The sequence below is a fragment of the Garra rufa genome, chromosome 17 (assembly GCF_049309525.1).
Source record: "Garra rufa chromosome 17, GarRuf1.0, whole genome shotgun sequence".
Taxonomy (NCBI): domain Eukaryota; kingdom Metazoa; phylum Chordata; class Actinopteri; order Cypriniformes; family Cyprinidae; genus Garra; species Garra rufa.
The window spans coordinates 43,085,599-43,094,227 of NC_133377.1; the positions used below are offsets into that span (position 1 = coordinate 43,085,599).

Consider the following 8,629-nt stretch of genomic DNA (forward strand, 5'->3'; position numbering starts at 1 on the left):
CATAATTGGCATGAAGAGAAAATTCACCTTTTTTATTTTGTAAATGCATGTTATTGTAAACAATGAATCCATGCGTGTGCTTATTTTTTCTAACAATGAAACCTCACTTTTAACTCACCTTAAAGTTGTTCCAAACCTGTATAAGTTTATTTCTTCTGTTGAACACAAAAAAAGATAATTTGAGCAATGTTGGTAGCCAAAGAGTTGCCTGGAGCCACTGACTTCTGTCCATTTAGATTATAGGAAAATAATACAATTTAAATCAATAAGGGCCAGCAGTTGCTCGATTACCAATAATAAAAAAATAAAAAAAAATGTTTGACAGAAGGAAGAATGTTATAGGTTCTCCGCAACTTCACTAAGTAGGCCTAAATGATGCAATAGAGTCTGGCTGCAGACATGCACTCTCAGCGGCGCATGCGCACTCAGACACATGCACTCTCAGCCGCGCATGCGCAATTAGACACATGCACTCTCAGCCGCACATGCGCAATTAGACACTTGCACTCTCAGCCGCGCATGTATAATCAGACATGCACTCTCAACGTGATACACAGGATTCAACGGCCGCACAGGAATTGTAAGTATATTTATTTGTACAAGATTAAGTAAAGTAAAATTGTTGTTTTTAATTCTTAGGTAAATGTTCTTAAAATGATCTTTACATTTATCTGATATTTCAGGCACACACAGGCACCTCGACATAATGGACGTATTTTAAAATGGATTAGAGGAATCAACGACCGCTAAGGGATTATTGTAAGTGTATTTATTTCATTCGCACAAGAATAAAGAGATGTGAAAGTGCTTTTTCAATTATAAGGTGAACGTTATCAAAAAACTATCCTGATATCTATCACATATATCGCGTCTGTGGTAACGTTAATTGGTTACCTATTATAATTTATACGGTAAATTAGTGAAGAACTGTCTAAATTCAGTTTTGTTTAGACGGTGAAAAAATGAGTGTTTTACTGGGCTTGACCTGCTCTAATTGTTTAGACGAGGTGCTACTCAACATTATTTAATCTGAAGATGGATTTTTTTTTAAATAATAAAAGTAATTTTAAAGTTAACAACGGTTCTTTAAAATGAGACATGAAATACAGCTCCAAGAAATTAACAAAAATTAAAAGAATATTAAACAGAATGATTTTCATTTCTGTCCCTTCAATTTATGCTCACAGCTGCTTCAATCAGTAGTCTTAGAAGGTTTAAAGCACCTGTTACCAAAGTGCACATTCTGCACAACTTGCTGCACTTTGTATCATTGCCCCTTGTGCCATTCATTTTATCTAAATCTAATTTATCTATCCATTTTTATCTATCTATCTATCTATCTATCTATCTATCTATCTATCTATCTATCTATCTATCTATCTATCTATCTATCTATCTATCTATCTATCGTCTGTCTAATCCATCTAAATATAATCTGTAATCTTTCTAAATATAATGTATAGTATATCTAAATCTAATTTATCTATTTACGAAATTGTGCTTATTTCCTCCTTTTATTATATTTAAGGGTTTTCCTGGACAACCATATGGAAACGACTTTGGTGTATTTATGTTGATGGAAAGATGTACAATATGTTTGTGGTTAATCTGTGTTTTTGCTCTTAATACATACTTGTCTTTCAATTATTGTCTGCATTGTACATGTACTGAATGCCCCATTTGACTACACAGTTGTAAGTATTATTATAGTATTCACTAACACTGAGAAACTGAAACTTACAAAGGCCATTACCTTTTATGTTTTGAGCAGCTGGACATGGCAGAGCTGAGGAAATGGTGGTGTGTCATGTTGATAGAGAATTTTGGACTGGAACGGTAAAGAATTGTTTTTTTGTTGTTTTTGTTTTGTTTTTTGGCTTTTGAAAATTAAAAGCTTTCATGAGAGAGGAATTATGTAACATTTAATGTTCAATATCTATTTTCCAGACATGGAAATTGTTTGCCCACTATGCTGAGGAGTCCAAAGCCTTCCTGAGAGGTGATCAGCAGCCTGTATTTTGGTTGTATAAAAGGAGGTTTGAAGAAATCTCTCAGGTAAAAGCACATACTTGAAGAATCATAAGGTTAAAAATAGCATGTTTTCTTGACAAACTAGGTAAACTTGTGCTGTATTTTTCTATACGTTCAGGTAATTTGTACATGTTACTTTGTAGCTCCTCAGGAAAAGTGCCAGTTACTTTAAAAGGTAGTACTAAAGGTAACAGATTCAAACTCAAAATTCTAGGTAGATGAAATGTCTCTTCACCCGTGAGTTTGCATCGGAAAAGCAGGTGGTTCAGTCTATTTGAAAAGTAGGTGTTGTTAGAGGGATTGCAGTCATTATTGTTCAGCATATTTGTATATATCCTCTTTTGCATTGTTGTTTCTTAGGTGCGTGTCTTAAGACTGCAAGTCAGTGATGCATGGAGAACTCTGGGGATGATCTTGGCTCAATTCAGCTTCCTCGTATACTGTGCATGGAGGATGAAGAAGCTGCTGAGGCCTTGGACTGGTTCATCAAGGACGATCTTGTAGAGCCACTGATATTTGTTTTTGAATTTTTGCAAGACATGCATAATTATAATTTTTAGAGCATATTATTATCGAACACTACATTTAAAAACATAGTTGTTTATTTTTTATGTAATGATTTTATAATATAATAGTAGTTATAGTAAGTAATCTTTCATTTATTTTATCTATGTATTAAAATTGTTTGACAACAGCAACTTAAATAACCCACATATTGTCACAATACCATGTCATGTTATTTACTAAAGTAAACAATCACCAACAGCTGTGTGTTGAATTATTTTCCTGGTGTGTTTTGGAAGCATATTTAACATTGAACGTGACAGCAACAGACTTTGACTTTTAATCTATGATTTAATAATTCATTATAAAATATTAAATATACAGTAGTCAACTTTTAAAGTGGATCAAAAAAGTACATCAAAGTTGTCCTAAGACAAAAATGTGTATTGTTTTGGTTTTAAGACATCTTTGATAAAAGATTTTGATCCACTTCAAATGTTGATTACTATATATACACATAAAATTCTCATTGTGCAATGAAGGATTATAAATGGTGTTAGTCAATGATTTAATAATTCATTGTAAAGCTTATATATACAGTAGTCAGCACTTCAATCAAAGTTGTCCTTAATCCAAAACAATAACCATTCTTGTCTTACGGGACAAATTTAACTTTTTTGATCCACTTCAAACGTTGACCACTGTATAATGTTTCAGTTTAATTTTAATATAATTTATAATTATTATAAATAAGGAACATGTGTATGTGTATTTGCCAATATGCACATCTTTAACACAGGCACATATGCAAAGTAATCTGACATTACTGAAGTAGATTGAGTGTTGATTATTAGTGTTTGTACTAGCATTTTATATAAATCCGAGCCATGACCAGAAACACCAGTCTTTACGGCACTTTTAAATAGCAGCATTTTCCAGTCCACCTCCAAAAAATACGTTTTCTTTTTCATGTATATTTTCAGGCGGTGTTAATAGGAAGTTATTTTATTTCGTGCTTTTAGTTTGTAAAAAGCATTTTGAAGTGTTTCTGCCTTCGATCTACTGTAAATATCGCATGCGTGAATCTGAGCGCGTGCGTGAGGCTGAGTGCATTTATCTAAATGCGCATGCGCGGCTGAGAGTGCATTTGTCTAACTGCGCATGTGCGGCTGAGAGTGCATGTGTCTGAGTGCGCATGCGCCGCTGAGAGTGCATGTCTGCAGCCAGACCCTTCTCAAATGATGACCGAATTATTTTTTTAGGTGAGCTGTCCCTTTAAGAGCCATCTAATTAATATTCATGAGCCTAACAGAGGACGCTGTGGGAATTCAGGTAAGTTTGGGTTGTTTGTGAAGTTTGATTCATGTCAACCATTGATTTAATATTTAACTTTAAATCGACTCTTTGTGCTTTATACCTTTCCGTTTTTGCGCCTAAAATTCCTGTAAACTATAAACTGTGATTAAATCCACAGAAAAAGTGAGACGTTGCTTCGAAATGTTAGCATTTCCCTGAACTTCTGTTTGTGTTAATGTTACATGGTTACATAGCCAGAAGTGAAATTGTGTATTTTGAGTTTAGGAACGTTTAATGTAGAAATGTTGAGTTATTTTATATGAACCTCCGGTTTTGTTCTTACGTTATATTATGTGTTTTATTATGAGATACTGGCAAATTGTTAACTCCTTCGACCATTTCTTAAGAATGTCAATGTCTCAAATTTAAAATGACTCGATAGAAACTGGAGGTTAAAAAACGAAGTACTATTATGAAACGAAATTTGGCTTTTTTTATGTCAAGCCTTTGCATAGAAAGGAAAATCTTTGAAAATAACATTTCTAAGAGATACTTGAAAAGTGCTTGAATTATTGAAAGTGTATGAAAAAAGTTTAATATTGTCATTTCGCTAATTTCCATTGGCAGAAAACAATCGAGCAATGTAAACATGGCTGAAGATGATAAAAGAGGAACGCTTACATTTACGCTGGAACCGCTTCGACTGGAATTTAACAATTAAATAATTTTTTCTACCGCTTAGATTCTTTTATTAACCTCTACACCTGCCCCAAACCTAACAATAGCCCTTACTAAAATACAAAAACAGTATTGTAGTGTGATTTAAAAAAAAAAAAAAAAAAAAAAAACTTCGATTGATGTGCGCATTCCCAGTATCCAGAGCTGTATCCCTTCAAGCCTAAACCATACATTTCAAGTGATTCACGAGCAAAAATCAAATCACATTAAAAGAGCCATTCATTTTTGAATTCCAACATCCTTGTAACGATTTTAAAAAGCACGTAGTTAAAGGTGAAACAGCTTTTAGAAACTCTAAATCAGTTAAACCATTGCGTCGCAAAACGATTCACTGTTTCGAAGCGCTCCAATCGGATCGCGAATCATTTGATTTAGATTTAGAACGGAATGATTTCGTGAATCATTTTGCGAATTGAATGATTCAAATCAAATGATTCACGTAGGGTTACCACTTTTAATACCCAAAAATAAGGGACGCATTCGGGGGGTCATCTAAAAAATGCTGCAGTAATATGGGACGTCCTGAATACGAACTGATCATTGTTTTTTTTTTTCTACTTTTTAGAAATGGGGTCTATATATCCCGTTAAAATGTAATAATGTCCCATATCTCAAAAATGCTGCAGTAAAATGGTTTCATATGAGTTTTGCATATAATATGGCCGTCCCGAATAAGAACTGATCATTGTTTTTTTTCTACTTATTAGACTCTAAAGTCTAATAATGTCCCATTTCTCAGAAAAGAACCGAAAATTACACCAATAAATAAAACGGATATTAAAGCTGAAATGCAAATAAATAAGTAAGTAAAAATTCACGAGCACTTTGTAGTATTATCTCTCAGTCCTGGGCGTCTAAATGAAAAGCACTCTGCAAGCGCGTTCTCTCTGTGTTTTTTCTGAAACTACCGTAATCACTGTAATATGCGCGCACACTTATAATCAATCGCGGCTGGCTTGACCGTGTTTTTCTGAACCGCGGCTGGCTTTACCGCATTGATTAACCGCATGAGACGCTGCTTTAGAAAAAAATCTAAAAAATACGGGACAAAACCCGTCCCGTATTGATTCAAAACGGGACGCGCAATTTCATTCTCAAATACGGGACGATTCCGTATTTTAAGGGACGGGTGGCAACCCTAGATTCACGTTATGCAAAGTTCCCAACTAAGTCAAGTCACCATCTGCGAATTCAGATCGGGACCTGATCGGGACTTTAGGGCGTGGATCGCGAATCATTTAATTTAGATCGGAATGGATTCGTTAATCATTTTGCGAACTGAATAATTCAAATCAAATGATTCCCGATTCGCAATGTTCCGATCAAAGTGAAATGATTCGCGATCGGAGTTCAAATGAGTGCGCTCGCGAATCATTTGTTTCATAAGGATTTCATAGCGATTTCACAAACAGTACAAAATGTCAAACCACTGAGGCAGTACAGTTATAAAAATAGAAATCCCTAAAGAAAATTAACTGTGGTTTTACTATAGTAAAAGTACTAATAGTTCACACGTGCATCACTTTATTTTTGCCATGTTTTTTACATTTTTATTTATCTATTTCTTTTTTTTTTCCGAATTTGAAATAGAAGACATTGTTTGAAAAAAAAAAAAAAACTACTAGCTTCTCTGTTCTTTTTGTATTCTATGTATTTTTAGACCTAACATAGCTTGCTTTTTCCTCTTTTTTTCAGTGTTTTTTTTTTAACTGCGTTAGGATAAATGAGATGTTATTGCTATTTTGTTGATTTTGGTTGCTTCCATTGTCCTCTTTTGTAAGTCACTTTGGATAAAAGCGTCTTCTAAGTCTGCTGAGTTCTCACCCATTATTGGATTTTTGCATACCCAGGTGGGTTCGTGTACTTGATATATATTTATTTTTTATTTACAGGTTTATAAATGCACCAGTTGTAAGTTTTATCGTCAGTGCTGTTGTGGTTTTGCAGAAATTAAACTTCTTGAACTTTGAAACGGGACTCAGTAAGTGCAGTACCGCATTTAACCACATGAGGCGCTTCAACAGATTGAAAGCCTAAAAGCATAATTTCTTCATACAGTGCTATTTTCTCAATCTGCTGTCTGAGTTCGAGTAGAAAGACTTGGGTGTTAAATAGTGATTGTCTTATAATTAAGAGAAACTATTTACATGCTAAACAAAAAAGAAAAAACGTTTTATTGTCTTGTAACTGTGTGCTTGTGTTTGATTGGACGATGGGAAGGCACTGTACCAGATATAGAAGAAGCCTTGAGGAGGTTTTTAGCTTCTTATGAGTGGGATTTCGGTCGGTCAGTCAGTCAGAGTTTGTCAGTCTGTGAGTGGGTCTTTTCGTGCTAGAGTTTGTGTTTGTAGTTAGAAGTGTTTTTCGTGATGTTCTCAGAGCGCGTGCCCGTCATTGAGAAGTGTAGCGCGCTGAAGGACTCCATCAGTGCTGAACATCTGTAGTTATCGCTTCTCGGCCTTTTGGCTAAGATCAAGTGTAGTATCTGTTCTTATCAGTTTAATATCTGATACGTACCCTATCCGGGTACCATATATTAAATTGATTTTTGGAATTGGGAGATGGAATAGGGGCTTGCTCCGTCCACTCCACGCATCGATCTGGTATTGCAGTACCTCCAGAAACGGTGCACTCCCTTCTGGGAGTAATACTGAAGTTAAAATCAGAAAAAGAATAAAACGTTTCTATTAAGTAATTGCTTCTATCTGTTATGATTTTGATTTGATTCATTGTAAGTTTATAGGTTGCGTTTCGTCACGAATAGGTGGCGTTAGAAATATTCTTTAAACATGGATCGCAAAACCAGTTGAAGGGTTTGATTTTATTGAAACTGAGATTTGTAAAAAATTTGAATTCTGAATACATAAGCGTACTATGGATGTATAGTTTGTCAAGATAGGAGAATATTTTGCCTAGAGACAGAACTATTTGCAAATCTGCGATGTGAGGGTGCAAAAAGTCAAAATACTCAGGAAATCGTCAAAGAAAAGTTCTTAGAAACGCAGAATACTAAATAAATATGATATATTTATGGTAGGAAATTTACAAAATATCTTCATGGAACATGATCTTAATATCAAAAGGATTTTTTGCATTAAAGAAAATCAACAATTATGCCATACAATGTATTTTTGGCTATTGCTACAAATATACCCAAAGACTTATTTTGTGGTCCAGGGTCACATATGATGTTGAATTGAATTATGCATGTCTTGAAATTTGTTCATCACAAAAAACATGAAAGTAGACTATTTTTTCATCCATTTTGTGAGTTTCTAAATATTTAAATATACATACATCTTACACCAGAAATGCAGAATATCTATAATACCTTATAAACACTGATTAAATCCACAGAAGGGCAGAAAACTGCTCCAAGTTGAAATATTAGCAATTTTCTGAACTATTGTTGTAAGCATTCATATTTTAAATAAGGTCAGATTCAGTTATTATTTTAAATTCAGGAATGCTGTTGAAAATGACTGCTTAATTAATTGCTCTCAGTAAATGTTTCAGTTAAAAATATTTAAAAGCATTCTGTTTTAAAACTATGTCTCAGCAGCATGGCATCCCATTTGTTAATTTAACAAAATAATTGATCACACTGTGGAATGCTTTAAAATGAACTAAAAAATGTGACATGGACAACACTTAACATACGCTTTCCCATATATAGCATACAACTTTTAAAATAAAACCTAATGTTGACATGTTATGCATGAGCTATTAGTATGGTTTTATGTTTCTTGTGGTATTTTAAATAAATTAATCAAATAAAAATGATTAGTCCAGTAGTTCATAAATGGTCATGAGAAAACAAAGATTTTGGATTTATAGCAAATTTAGATTTTGGGTTGAATTATTCCTGTAACACATTTAGGGCCAGATTTACTAACAGCTTGAATCAGTGCAAACCCTCTTTTGGCCTTAAAGACTACTGTCAGGATTTACTAGACAAGCAGTGAAACATAGCAATGAAAGGGAGTGGATGCAGTTTTATCTTGGATATGCATTTGTAAGGGGCCATTCACATAATGCCTGTGTCTCGAAAGCGTTCCAT

The 8,629-nt window shown here is 34.0% G+C and overlaps 1 long non-coding RNA gene and 1 other non-coding gene across 2 annotated transcripts; both read left to right on the forward strand.

Moving 5' to 3' along the window:
* Positions 1–1,745: 1,745 nt before the first annotated feature.
* Positions 1,746–2,699, forward strand: LOC141289223 (uncharacterized). The gene is made up of 3 exons (XR_012339877.1): positions 1,746–1,836; positions 1,948–2,055; positions 2,392–2,699. It is a non-coding gene; the product is annotated as an uncharacterized lncRNA (long non-coding RNA).
* Positions 2,700–7,015: 4,316 nt separating this feature from the next.
* On the forward strand, positions 7,016–7,206 carry LOC141290373 (U2 spliceosomal RNA). Its single transcript, XR_012340116.1, has one exon. It is a non-coding gene; the product is annotated as a U2 spliceosomal RNA (small nuclear RNA).
* Positions 7,207–8,629: the final 1,423 nt, after the last annotated feature.